This window comes from Acomys minous (genome assembly GCF_964271855.1).
Source record: "Acomys minous genome assembly, chromosome: 16".
Classification (NCBI taxonomy): Eukaryota; Metazoa; Chordata; class Mammalia; order Rodentia; family Muridae; genus Acomys; species Acomys minous.
The window spans coordinates 3,865,065-3,879,581 of NC_140498.1; the positions used below are offsets into that span (position 1 = coordinate 3,865,065).

General features: G+C 44.6%; 1 pseudogene across 1 annotated transcript; it reads right to left on the reverse strand.

Annotated features, from left to right (window-relative positions):
• Positions 1–13,301: 13,301 nt before the first annotated feature.
• Positions 13,302–13,815, reverse strand: LOC311586334 (rRNA 2'-O-methyltransferase fibrillarin-like; annotated as a pseudogene). The gene has a single exon. The product of its transcript is annotated as an rRNA 2'-O-methyltransferase fibrillarin-like (transcript).
• Positions 13,816–14,517: the final 702 nt, after the last annotated feature.

Sequence of the window (14,517 nt, forward strand, 5' to 3'; positions counted from 1 at the left end):
GGGTCACTGAGAGCTCCAGCACCAAAGAATAAGGGTCCAAGATGGCTGAGGAGGAACACATCCCTGAGCCTCTTAGAGATGAGGAGAAAGTGTGGTGTTGAAATTTCAATGCTTTGTACCCTGACCCACCCACGGAAACTGTCCCCAGCATGGTCACCATTAGGAAATGCCTCAGAAATAACCAGGAAGGACCTGAGTACAGATCAGAAACATAAACATCTGTGCAAGCCAGGCAGGTCAAATTCAGGGGCAGATTCGGGTTTTCCTTAACACACTGTGACATTTCATAGCAGCCTGGTTTATGCTTTAAATCCTCCTCTAAGGAACCTTGTGGAAATGTCAGTGTGTGTGTGTGTGTGTGTGTACACGCATGTGTTCTCACATCAACGCAGCTTTTACACGGTCCTCTTGTAATGTTTTATTTTCTGGTGGCATTTTATATCTAATTCTTTCAGCAGACACCCACTGTGTATTAACCCTCGAGGACTATTCCTCGCCTCCCACCTAGAAGATGCTGCCCTGTTTCCCTTGGCGCACATAGGGCCCTTTGGCCTCTTTTATTTCCTCTACATTTTCCAGAGACATCATTACAAGAGATATTTCACTTCCATCCAATTCCATTATCAGAAAAGCAATTGCACAAATACAAAAACTGGTACCTGACCCTTCACCCTGGTGTCTGGGAGACAATTGGATAGGGGGACAATAGGGACCAGACAGAATGCTAATGAGGTAAGTGAAGAGATCTCTAAAGAGGCCCCTGGGCCCCAGCCTCAGCCTGCTGTGGCCATGTGGGAGTGCAGGAGCCAGAATGGCCAGATCTTAAGAGATTGAAAGACAAAACGGAAATTGGAATTCTTATCTGGAATTCCCTAATCTTTAAATGCTGGTTACTAATTCAAAACAGTACTTTAAAGGCCCTTCCTTATAAGCCAACTAGAGACGACCCATTGGCACCCAGCCTGTGACATCTGCTCCGTATTATACAGGTGGGACCATGTGCCTCTGAAACCTGAGCTATCTCATTAATGTGAGCTCATTTGTTCCCACTGGAGGGGAGACAATTAGTTTATAACAGGGGGAATCAATGTAAAAGTTTATTAATGTTGTTCATCACATGGATAGCACTCAGGGGACCACGCGATATAATTACCTTGCTAAGATGTCCCCTGATGAGAGCTCAGCGACTGGAAATACAAGCTGACTTTGGTGACGTGATAAATGGTATTTGCCTCAATCAAACTGTAGGGTGATGCCTAATGGTGAGGAAGGATGAAGAAGAGATACGGTCTTTAATAATAAAAGCATCGCTATGGAAACAGGAATCTTTGTCATTGTAAATAAGAGAAAATAATGTGAGGGGGAAACAGGAATAAATTTGGGAAGGAAAAAAAAAGAAAGACAACAAAACCAAAAAAAAAAAAAAAAAAAAAGAAAGAAAGAAAGAAAGAAAGAAATTTGGGAAGGAAAAGTCAGGCTTATCATTATGAACAAAGTATGTATGTATGTATGTATGTATGCATGTATGTATGTATGTATGTATTATGTATGTATTATGTATATGATTGTCTACCTAAGAAACCACAACTGATGGGTTGAAAATGTTTAGAATTAATAAGAGAGCTCAAAAAAGGAACCGCACACAAAACAAACATATGACATTCAATAATTCTCCATACACCTGCAGGGACTGAGTAGAAAGTATAATAGAAAAAAAAAACAGCTTATTTTACCCACCCTGGCATCAAAGGTGGCAAAGCAAGCAAGGAGCTCAGAACAGACAAAACAAGCCGGGGAAAGGCGAAAAATGGGAGCACTCACATTTCCTGGTCCCACGACTCCGAGGAACACTGCAGCAGCCGGGGCACTGAGGTTACGGCATGAAGTGACAGATGAGAGGAGCGAGGTGGAGGGTCAACATTTAAGCCCTCACTTTACAGTCAGTTATTTTTTTGGACAAAGCGCCAAGACCATTTGAAAGGGAAATGAACTGTCTTTTCCACCAATAGTGCCGACCCCACTGTCTATCCATATGCAAAGCAGCGAAGCTGGGTCCTGGGCACACACCACACACGAAACTTAGCACAGTTGAAAGAGCTCGATGTCAGAGCTAGGAGCACAGAATTAATAGACAAAAAGATGGGTGTGGCTGGACTAAGCCCAGCACTCAGTTCTCTGACTTTGAGGCCAGCCTGGTCTACAAAGTAAATTCCAGGACAACCAGGGCTACACAGAGAAACTTGTCTCAAAAAAAAAAAAAAGAAAGAAAGAAAGAAAGAAAGAAAAGAAAACAAAGACAAACAAACAAACACACACATAAAAGGGTCCAAATGAACGTTTCTTCAAGATATACAAATGGTCAAGCATGACAAAAAAAAAAAAAAAAAAAAAAAAAAAAAAAAAAGCCCAACATCACCAGAGAACTGCCAATCAAAATTGCAACAAACTATTACACACTGTTGTCAAAAAGACAAATACTAGCAGGGTTGGCAAGCACAGGGAAAGTTAGAAACCTCCTAGTTATACTGCTGGCGGGAGCATTCCACGGCTCAGCCATCTTGGAATACAGTCTGATAATCATTCAACATGTTAAAAACACAGTTACCACAGGACCTAGCAAGTCTAATCCTAGATATAAACGCAAGAGAAATAAAAACACATGTCCACACAAACCCTTGCATGTGAATATTCATAACAGCATTGCTCATGATAGCCAAAGGCAGAAGTGATGCATGTGTCCACCAGCTGATAAGTGGATGAGTGCAGTGAGTTTATATAATGCGTATTATGTGGCCTAAGGAGACCTGAAGATGTGATATTCTCTTTGCTGTAGATGAACCTTGTATGTATTATGATAAGTGAGAGCAGCCATTGGGAAGGATCCCACGTTGATCCCACGTCGATGAACTCTCCTGTGAAGACAGGGCTGGAGACACAGAAAGTAGATTGATGGTCGCTCGCAGTGGTGAATGGGAAAAACTAATGGTTATTCGATTTTCTTTGAGGGTGTTGAAGGTGTTCAAAATTTGACTGTGGTCATAATTAAATGATTTTAAGTATATTAAAATATACTGAAGTGTGTGTGTGTGTGTGTGTGTGTGTGTGTGTGTGCATGCGTGTGCACGTATGCACCTGTGTTTTCCTGGGGATTAAACCTATTGTTACTGGGCCTTGTGCACGCTAGGCTAGTGCTCTATCCATAAGCTCCCTTGCTTCCTTGCTCCCTTGCTCTCTACTCCCCCACCACTCTGAAATAGGGTGTCACTAAGTTCCCAGGCTGACCTTGAACTCCCTCTGTCACCATAGAAGGTCTTGTGCCACCAGGCCTGCCCGACTTTGAGTTGGAATTTTTAAATGGGTGAGTTCTATGATATGCAAGATATGCCTCCAAAAAAGAGTTTTCTTGTAAAATCTATAAATGTGGGCTGGGGGTGTGGGTCAGCTGGTAGAGTACGTACCTAGCATGCACCTAGCATGTCCTAGGGCTTATCCCCAGGCACACTGGAATTCCCATGAAGATCTGAAACCCACACTGGTCCTCAGCTACATAGAGAGATTGAGGCCAGCCTGGGATATAAGATACATAAGACTTCTTAATTTAATATAATATAATTTAATTTTTTATGACACAGACAAAGTAGGCCTGATTGGCCTAGAACTCATTATGTAGATCATATTGGCCTCAAATTCACAGAGATCTGCCTGCCTCTGCCTCTTAAGCACTGGGATTAAAGACCTGTCCCACCATGCCCAGCAAAAAAGACATTTTATTCTGAGTTGCAAAGCGATGTTATGAAATATTCCTATTCTTCCTCCAATGATGTGCTCAAAAGCAAAGTAAGGATTAGAAGGGTCAAGGTGGCAAGACAAGTTTATTCTTCATCATGAAAAGCAATCAGATAAGGATAGCTAAGAAACTCCCAGAGTCCTACGGACCAGGGTATAAAGTGAATAAATAGAAACAAACAAGCAAATAAAAGAAACTCCTATAGTCTTAAATATGAGTCAGAAGTTGCCATCTGAGATGAAAATGTTGTAGAAAGGCTCAGAATTTAAGCACTGTAGTGTCAGGCACAGTGACACATGCCTACAACCCCAGCAAGAGGGAAATCAAAAGAGGAGGAGCTCAAGTTCGCAGATAGCCTGTCTCAAAATGCTTTGCCTTTTTTTTTTTTTTTTTTTTGGTCTTACTGATTCTCTCTTTCTGTTTTGAGGTTTGTGGGTTTTGTTGTTGTTTGTCTTTTTGGAGGGAAGGGGGGAGGAGAGAGAACAGGACATTGGCTGGGTAAGAGATAGGAGGAGACCATGATCAAAATATGGGGTATGAAAAATGTAAAAAAAACCTTAAAAAAATACAGAATAACTCAAAGAATGAGTAGATAAAGTACCACTGTTGTTCTGGCGTCAACAGTGCAATAGATCAATAGAACTAAGTGTGCCAGTCAGAAGCAAAAGTGAGTGTCCGGATGAAGCTAAAATAGGTTAAAGAAAAGCGGGCTCATTATTTAATAAACGGCCCAGGCTGGCAACTCACAAATCATTCAGGAGGAAAACTGTGTGTGGGTCGTACATCTTACAGTACTTAGCACCCCTAGCTGACGGAAAAACTCCACAGATCAAAATTAAACGAGCGAAGCCTAGAAGAAGAGGAAGCACGCTTATGATGTTGGAATGGTTGCTGACACCAAAGTCAGAAATTATGAAGGAAAAGATTGATTTCAATCTGTGTGTGATGAAGTCACCAGAAACATTACATTAATACATAGGTGACATTCTGTGGCAAAAATCTTCACAATAAATAACAAAGGCTTCCCACCTTAATATATAGTATACTTGACATAAATTTACTTATAAAAAAAAAACAATTAAGTGGACAATTTGTCCTAGGTGTTCAAGTAGTCAACAAATATAGGAAAATGAAAAGATGATTAATACCAATAGGAAAAATGTAAATCAAAGCAGTGGATACAAACTTCCACCTGACAGTAGGTGGTGACAACAGGAATTGTATTATGACAACTTCCCCAACATTTGGAATCTGAAGTTTGCCAGTGGCCACAGGAAGGAAGTACGGCTTTGGGGCTGTGTGTATAACCATCATTAGCATCGACAATCCGGAATCCAGTCGTTTCACTTTTAGCAACGTCTGTGAAGGAAGAAAATATTCTCCAAGGCACAAGAAATTTAAAAAAATTTTATTTATCATTGTTTTAAGTATTTATCTTGTTTTTCATTGTTGTTTTCAAGTGTGTCTGTGGTGGGTATGTGTGCACGGGCACAGTTGCCCTTGGAGGACAAACGAGGGTGTGGGAACTCCTGAAACCAGAGCGACAGGCAGTTGTGAACCACCTGAGGCAGGGTCTGAGCTCTGCTACTCTAAAAGAGCAGTGAACATTTTTGTTTGTTTGTTTTTTGTTTTGGAGACAGGGTTTCTTTCTCTGTTGCAGCCCTGGTTGTCTTGGAACTCGGTCTGTAGACCAGGCTAGCCTCAAACTCAGATCTCTGCCTGCCTCTGCCTTCCAAGGGCAGGGATTAAAGGTGTGCGCCACCACGGCCTGGAGAGCAGTAAGCATTCTTTTTCTCTTTAACTTTTGATTGGTTCTTTGTGAATTTCACATCATGCATCCCAGTCCAACTCATCTCTCCCTCCTTTCCTATCTGCTCTCCACCCTTGCAACCTTCTCCCTAACCGAGAGAGAGAGAGAGAGAGAGAGAGAGAGAGAGAGAGAGGGAGAGGGAGAGAGAGAGAGAGAAAGGCTGTAGTGTGTCACAGTGTGTCTCACAGTATTCCCTTTTTGTCCTCACTTCTTTGCCTGCAAATGTTCACTCATCGCAATGAGTCATCGTTGGTCTGGTAGGAGGCCTCTGGCTTCTGCTAATCCTAGTAATACTGGACCCTCACTGGGACTCCTCTTGGATATCCTGTTGTTGCCCTGTGTCATGGAGATCCCGCGGCTTTGGGTCTGTAGGACCAACCTCTTCGTGCTCTCCAGCAGTTCACTGATGGGGTGGATGTCGGCGTGCGCCAATTCAAAGCCCTGGATCTGGGTCTGGGAGGTATCCGAGCTGGTCAGCACTGGCTCTCCCACTCTTCTGCCCTGCCCTGGCTTGCCCATTCAAAGCAGCAGCCGGCAAGGGGCAGAGCCAGCTCTGCCAATCTTATGACCTTGGGGCCGGCTCATCCTCGCCCACACCATCAGGGCCAGGTGTACTGTGTTGCCCAGATGAGGTACAAGGGGGGGCTCTCCTGAGTGTTTCAGTGGGAGAGGGGCCAGGCCAGCTCTCCTGCTCTCAAGCCCTCAGGGCTGGCTCACCCACAACAGCAACCCTGCAACCAGGGCCAGCTCTACCCCACAGCCCAGGGAAGGTGCAGGGCTTTTCTGAATGTTGCAGCCAGTGGACATTTTCCCCACTTTTATGACCCCAAGGCCAACTTTCCCACCTGCCATAGGCAGTGAGGGACAAGGGAGGAGAGCGTCTCTTCCTTGTCTTTGCACAGGGCTCATGCCTTAGGGTTAGCTCACCCATAATCACAAAATCCAGGGCCAGCTCCACTGTCCTCCCATAGGTGAAGAGGCAGGACTAGCTCTCCTGCTCTCATGACCCCAGGGCCATTTCTCTCACCTGCCAGAGGTGGCAAGGGGTGAGGGTGGGGGAGCAGTAAGCATTCTTTTTAGGGGCAGGGTTTGAGACAGGGTTTCTCTGTGTAGCTGTGGCTATCCTGGACTCACTCTGTAGGTCAGGCTGGCCTTGAAAAATTAAGCATTCTTAGCCACTGAGCCATCTCTCCAGCCCCCAAAAACTTAATCACCAGTTTCATTATTATAAGCTATGAAAACTGTAAATAACATCAGCGTTTTAAAATTGAGGTTGAGACAGGTCTGGTAGCACAGGTCTGTCATCCCAGCATTTGGGAGGCAGAGGCAGGTGGATCTCTGTGAGTTCAGCATCTCAACTGAGACTCCCTTCTCTGGTGGCTCTAGTTTGTGTCAAGTTGGCACATCTAAAGCAATAATATGGCTCTATATGGCAAGATCAAGCTCACCATGATTGTAGACGGTTTCGATGAGCACCTCTGAGTTATTTATTCTTCACAAGAACACCACCTGGGCATGGTGGTGGCTTATGTCTTTAATCCCAGCACTTGGGAGTCAGAGACAGTAAACAGATCTCTACGCCTTTGAGGTTAGCCCACTCTACATGCACTGGGAGCTCCAGATTGCACAGGGCTACATAGTGAGAGCCTATCTCCAAAAACAGTAGTAACACTATAGATTTAATCTTTAAGACCAATGTGGATTTGATGAACATACATGTAGAGACATGTAAGGAGAACCCTGAACACAGTAATTAACAAATCATACTTCTCTCCAGAGCGCACAGAACATTTACTGAAATGAATCATGTGCAAGCCACAAGGAACACCTCAAAACCTTTCAGAGAACTGGTGTCATGTGGACCTACCTTTCTGACCACAGTGCCGTTAAATTAAGTGTGAAAAACAAAACCAAAAAAAATTTTTTAAACTGGACACTTCTAAATAGTGCTCCTTCAAAGAGCTTTAAAACCCAGCGGAAGAAGCTTGAAGTACTTTCAACAAAAACGATAATGAAGAGGTTATGTATCACAACTGTGGGACACTGGAAAAGTTGTAAAAGTCCCCACCCGAGAGAGAGAGAGAGAGAGAGAGAGAGAGAGAGAGAGAGAGAGAGAGAGAGAAGAGAAGAGAAGAGAAGAGAAGAGAAGAGAAGAGAAGAGAGAGAGAGAGAAAGAGAAAGAAAAAGAGAGATTAGGGCTAGAGTCATGCAGCTCTGGGGTAGTACCTGTGTGTAGCATGCCCATAGGTTCAGTCTCTAATACTACATTTACAAACATAAAATGGGGGATGGGCTTGGTGGCGCACATTTTAAATTCCAGCTCTCAGGAGGCAGAGGCAGGTGATTTCTGAGTTTGAGGCCAGCCTGGTCTACAGAATGAGTTCCAGGACAGCCAGGGCTACACACACACACACACACACACACACACACACACACACACACACACACACACCTGTCTCAAACAACCACAAAACCTCAAATTAATTAATTAAATTAATGGGGGCCAGCTGTGGTGGCACACCCCTTTAATCCCAGCTCTTGGGGGGCAGAAGCAGGAGTATCTCTATGAGTTCAAGGCCATCTTGGTCTACCTAGCAAACATCAGGCAAGTCAGGGCTACAAAAGCAAACAACCCCCCCCCACAAAAAAAACCCAAAAACATCCAAACAAACAACAACAAAAAGAAATTCTCCTTTAAGGGGGGGGGAGAGGGCCTTCTAATAGGTTCAGTGGGTAAGGGTGCTTGCCACCCAGGCTGACCACTCGAGCACCAATAAAGCCAGAAGATGATTACTTGAAAACACAATCATACATCAGGGAAGATAGATAAGAAGTAGAAAGCACAGGTAAACACTATCACAGCTGAGACAGAAGACTGACTGCAGATGGAGGCTGTGAAGACACGTGTACAGAAAAGCGGGCTTTGGGTGGGCCGTGCGCCCTCTGGTGGAGGGCAGCTGCCTATGCAACCACCAGGAAGTTTAGTGGGCTTATTGTGTGTGGCTCAGTGGGCAGGTCAGCTGGTCTTCACCTGGAGCGGGAAGCTGTGGTTGCTAGGTTTTGCACGCAACGCAAGGAGCGGAGGAGCGGAGGAAGGCTTCACCAATTCCTGTGTGTTAGGAATTGTGGCTCTTGACATGGCTGCACTCATGAGAACAATTCACATCCAACTTAGTACTCAAGAGTGCTGTCATCAACTTCACAGCGATACATTTCAAAACTTAAGTGAAATGAGGATTAAAAAAAAAAAAAAAGACAAACGAGACCACAGACCAAGAAGAAATAGAACCTGTTTATGTGACGTTGTTTAAAGTGTCAGAGTGGCATGGAAGCTAGTCCAACAGAAAGCTCTGGATGCCACCTCTCAAAGGGCACGTGCAGGCTCCTGCCTGTAAATTCAGAAGTTCAAGGTTACCCTCTGCTACACTGGAACCTTGAGGCCAGAGACTCAGACTCAAAACAAACTTTCAGAGTAAATTTAAATCTTTTTTTTTTAAATGGCTTAGACCATTTTATAGGTGAGTCCTATCAAACGTCCAAGAATGGATCATTTACATTGTAGTCATGTACAAGCCTTGACGAGAAGCAAAGGTCCCCAGCGTTTTTGTTCTGTTTGTTTGTTTGTTTCTTTTGAGACAGGGTCCTGACTGGCCAGGAACTCTCTAAGTAGACGAGGCTAGCCTTAACTCAGAGATCTGTCTGACCCTGCCTCCCAAATGCTGGGTTTATAACTGGCTGTGTGTGTGTGTGTGTGTGTGTGTGTGTGTGTGTGTGTGTGCACGTGCGCACTCGCGCCTTGATATTTGAACTAGATAAAGATAATGGAAGAGCTGGGCATGATAACACCTAGCATTCAGGATGAGGTAGAACTCTATATGAGTTGAGGCCAGCCTGGTCTACACAGGGACTTCCAGGCAAGCCAGGGCTACATGGAAAGACCCTGTTTTAAAAAAAAAAAAAAAAAAAAAAAGAGGAAGAAAATTTGCAGGCCAAACTTATTTGTCAGCCTATAGGCAAAGATACTAAGGAAAGTGATGACACACTGTGACCAGTCAGGTTTATCCCAGGAACACAAGGGTAATTAAAAGGTCCACAGTCATCACTCATCATGCCGTGTGAAAGGAAAAAACACCACGTAAGTATCTGACAGGATGCTGAGAAGGCGTCGAAACAATGATCAGTTTGTGAAACAACAAAAACCTCTTAGAGAGGAACATTGGAACTCCCTTAACCACAAGCAAGGTATCTACAGATACCTGTAATGGCTTCCCAGGAAGTCTCCAGGGCGGGGCACGTAGCCCAAACGGTAGAGTGCTTGCCAAGAGCGCACCGAGCACTGGATTCAGTGCCCAGCACTTCATACACTGGGCACCGAGGCGCCGCACACCTGCAATCCCAGCACTTGGGAGGTGGAGGCAGGAGAAACAGAGCTTCACAGTCATTAGCAGCTGCACCGAGAGCTTGCGACCAGTCTGGGCTCTACGAGACCCTGGCTTACAAACAGCAACATTAGAAGCACCCTCTTTAAAACCACAGCTGGAGAGGTGGCTTAGCGGTTAAGCTAAGCACTGGTTACTCTCCCAACGGATGCAGGTTCAATTCCCAGCACCCAAGTGGCACTTTACCGTTGTCTGTAACTCCAGTCCCAGTTTCCAGGGCGTCTGGGGTTATAATGATGGATGTTATGCCACACGACAGACAGATCTGGTAAGGAGGTTTATTGTGGGAAAGGGGGAGTGGGGGAGAAAGAGGACAGGGAAGGAGAGAAAGGGGGCACACCCATGACAGAAAAAGAAAGAGACTGAGACAGAAACTGAGAGGGGGGGGGGGACGACTAAATGTTCAGATTACATCGTGAAGGTTGATGGGAAACCCGGATCCCAGGCTGCAAAGTTCCGGGTAGAGGGTGGGGCACGCCAGCCACACTCTGCAGTAGGTAGGGACCAAGGGATGCTGGAGGAACCTGGAGCGGGTTGTCCCAGATCTGAAGCACAGCACCCCAGTCTGTTGTTGATAACAAACAAATAAGGGAAGGTATATCCGTCTACGGCTACTTCCTGCTGACACTGGGTCCATATTGGGGGTCAGGGGTGGAGAGCTGGAAGGTTGGCCATGTCCAGGAGAGCAGGGTTTTATTTGCTGTCCAGGATCTATGTGACCGTCTGGGGCTAAGAAACTGCAGGTTCAGCTGAAGCAGTCTGCGAGGTTAGACTAGAACACCCGTGGGGAGCTGCTTTGGTGCTGTCTTGGATGTAGGAAACACCTGGACTTGACAGGATACTGAAATACACACACACACACACACACACACACACACACACACACACACACACACACGCAGAAGACAAAGTTAAGTAGGTTAGGGAGATAATTCTTTTTAGGTGTACACTGAGACTTTTGGACCCATGTTTTTGGTAGTTTTATTTTGGTAGGGGGAGGGGAATCCCAAAACTAGGGGAAGGGGGAGGAATCCCACCCTATGAAATGGCAACAGGTGGGAAATTTAGGCTGTTGATTGGCAGCACTTATCTGGAGTCCATCTGATCTGAGAGGTGCATTCGGGTGGATTTCCTGTAGCTTACAGGAATCCTTTTTAACTTTACAAAGAGGATAAGTACTAAACACGTTAGCATCAATGTTGTTTGTAATCTGCAGTGAAACAAACACTGTAGAAAAGGGCAGCAGAGACACCTGTTGGCGTCACAGCACAGCAGAGGCTTGGGAAATGATTGGAACACTCTTTAAGGTGAGCTCAGGGAAGGCAGAAGCCTCCCGAGAAGTAGAAAGGGCAAAAGCTCCCTTGATTTTGACTTTTAGTGTGACTACACGTCATGAAAGAGGGGATTCCCCCCCCCCCTTTAAACAGAAGACTGGATGTATACACATTTAGCACAATGAGAAACAACTTTTAAGTCTATACTTAAAAGACAAACCAAAGGAAATTTAAAATCTTGAGCTTGGAACTATGAGAGTGGATTATATTGTGGAATGTTCTACGAGGGTTAGGTTAATAAATCAGAGCGCCACTGATTAACGTCAAACTCTGGATAGTCTTAATACAATAGCAGCACAGCAACAGGAAGAAATCTGGAGCATCTTTTGTACACCTTAAATCACCTTCTTATAACTACCTAGGCTCTCACCTGTATCTCTTAACCCTAAAATACCTTCTTAGACCCTAAAATACTTTCTTAGGTCCTCATAACTTAACCTTCTGTACCCTAGGCCTTGTGTAAACTTTTTGTCTTTCTTCCTAGCCAATTACTCACCATGAGACACAGGTGAGACTCTGGGAGCAGTCACTGATCTTCAGCTGAAGAGTAAAAAGTTACATCTGAGACCTGTTTAGTTAGTGTTTCAGTTTTTGTCTTTGTTTTTGTTTTTTTAAATCTGATAAGAAGGCAGACTGTGTCTGGACCTAGAGGCAGCCATCTCCAGAGAATGAGGCCTAAGGCCTGATTTTTTTAAACATGAAGAAACCTGAGAAGGCATCTGAAGCCTGTTTATCCAAGGACATGAGGTCTGTGAGCAAAGCAACCCTGTTTACCCCTTTAAATAAGAGATCTTGCAGTTAGTCGTAGTTCTAACTAGCTAATGGATTGAGTAATGAACTAACATGGCGGATTACCTTGGGGTAAGGAGCTATTGCCTGTTCCCTAGCTGTGAAGCTACCATTAGCTTAGCCATCCAAGTGATCAGAGACCTGAGGAGGCTAAGCTGTAATCTAAATCAATCTATGCATCAATCAAACTGACAGAGACTAGTCCATGGACCACTGCCTAGACAGCCGTCCCAGGTTCCCGGGTCCCCCATGTCAACTCAGGCAGAGGCAGGCTGGCCGTCAGGCACAGACCACAAGAGGCTTTTTCTGTGGAGGAAGAACAGCGGAGAGACTGGCCTCATCTTGTTTTCAGCAACGAGAGACAATAACTCTCTGGGTGTCCAGTTTGTCCGTAGCTCAGGCTGGGCCCCAGCGGGTGTTGCAGTGGTTGGCGTACCTTAATCCAGGGTGACGTCATCTTCTCGGAGCCCCTGAGGAGTTACTGTTAGGATTTGGAAGTCACTGTCCGTCGTGATAAGTTTAAACATTTTAAATGCCATATTCAGCAGGTCTCTGACAGGTTTGGGGGTTAGCATATCCGGGTTAAGCAATCTGACTGTTTTAGTTATCTGCTCTATGCTATACCTTGCAACCATAAAACAGAAATGTTATGATCTTATAATTATGCCATATTCTACAGATAAGTGTTTAAGGACCACATCTATCTCAAGTTAGATTTAAGTAGACAAACTGTGCGCGTTTCTGGTTACTTTCTGTTTAACTTTGAAAACATGTATTATCACTAATCTCATTGGCTCTCAGCATGAAAGACTAGGACTTTAGGTTTTATCTCTCTTAGGTTGGAGACTTAAAAATCATAAACATAAAGAGACTGGGAACTTTTTTTTTTTACCTTTTTATGGTGTGCCACTATAGAGCACAACAGTTTCCTGTATGGTTTAGTTTATAAAAAGTCTATAGCTATATTATAGATTAGTAACATTAGCAAAAACAACATGTTTTTGAGCCAGTGATTTTTTTTTTGGACAGATAAGTCTTTTCATAGAAAAAACAACAACAACAAAACAAAACAAAAAACAAAAAACACACGTGCAACAGTAGCAGTTCACGTTTTTTCCCCCAATTCTAGACAGCTCTGAGTTTCAATTCTTCGCCCTGTGAGGTGGCCTGTACATGCCCACAACCACAGCGTGGTCTCCCTCACAGCGCTTTAATGTCAGCTGTTCCTGGTCTTCACGTTCTCCTGCTGCTGTGTCTCCCTCACCTCAGACACAAACACAGCTTCCGCGGAGGCTGAGGAGTCAATGCAGTGGGCCTTAGTGGAAATCACACAGTGTCTTCCATTCCACAGGAAGGTGTGGGCATGCAGGGTCACAATCCGGCTTTGGTCTGGCTGGGCTACATCGGCAAAGATCACATCCACCACTGCGATAAACGTGCGGTATTTGTGTGGGCACTGAGCATCTTCAATCACAGGGATCATGTTTGTCCTCTTGTTGGCCAAGTTGATGAGGTCACGGCTAGAGCAGTGGGAAAACTCAACTGCATAGACCAGACCATCCGGCCAACGATACCAAAGACGTGAGAGCCGGTGGTGCCTGAGGCTGCACCAAGGTAGAGCACCTTGCCCCACCCCCACCCTCCTGCCCACTCCATCACCCCACCCACCCCATCCCCGACTTGATGTTGATCTGAAAACAAAGTCACTCAGGTGTGCCTCCTAGGTGATTTTTAGGGTTTTTTGTTTCTTTGGGTTTTTTTGTTTTGTTTTGTTTTGTTTTTTTGTTTGTTTGTTTTTTGTTTTTTGTTTTTGAGGCAGGGTTTCCCTGTCCTAGACTTGCTTTGTAGACCAGGCTGGCCTCGAACTCACAGCGATCTGCCTGCCTCTGCCTCCCGAGTGCTGGGATTAAAGGCCTGCACCACCACGCCCGGCTTGGTAACGGTGTTTCTTCACAGGCATAGAATTGTGACTAAGACAGAAAGCCTAAACAGTTATGTGCAGAAAACTAAATCTTAAAATGTTTAAATAAAAATATAGAATACTTTTGTGACTGAGAATTTAAAGTAGAATATGAAATTGTTTGTTTGAAAGCAGGGTCTGGCTATGTAGTCCAGGTTGGCCTTAAATTTGTGGTCCTCCTGCCTCAGTCTCTTAATCACTGTGATTACACAGGAGTCACCACTCCTAGACGAGAAAAGAGCCTTTTCTTTCTTTCTTTCTTTCTTTCTTTCTTTCTTTCTTTCTCTCTCTCTCTCTTTCTTTCTTTCTTTCTTTCTTTCTTTCTTTCTTTCGACAGGCTAGCCTGGAACTTGCTTTGTGGACCTCTCTTTGTAGGCTCAAAGTCAGACATTGGGCTG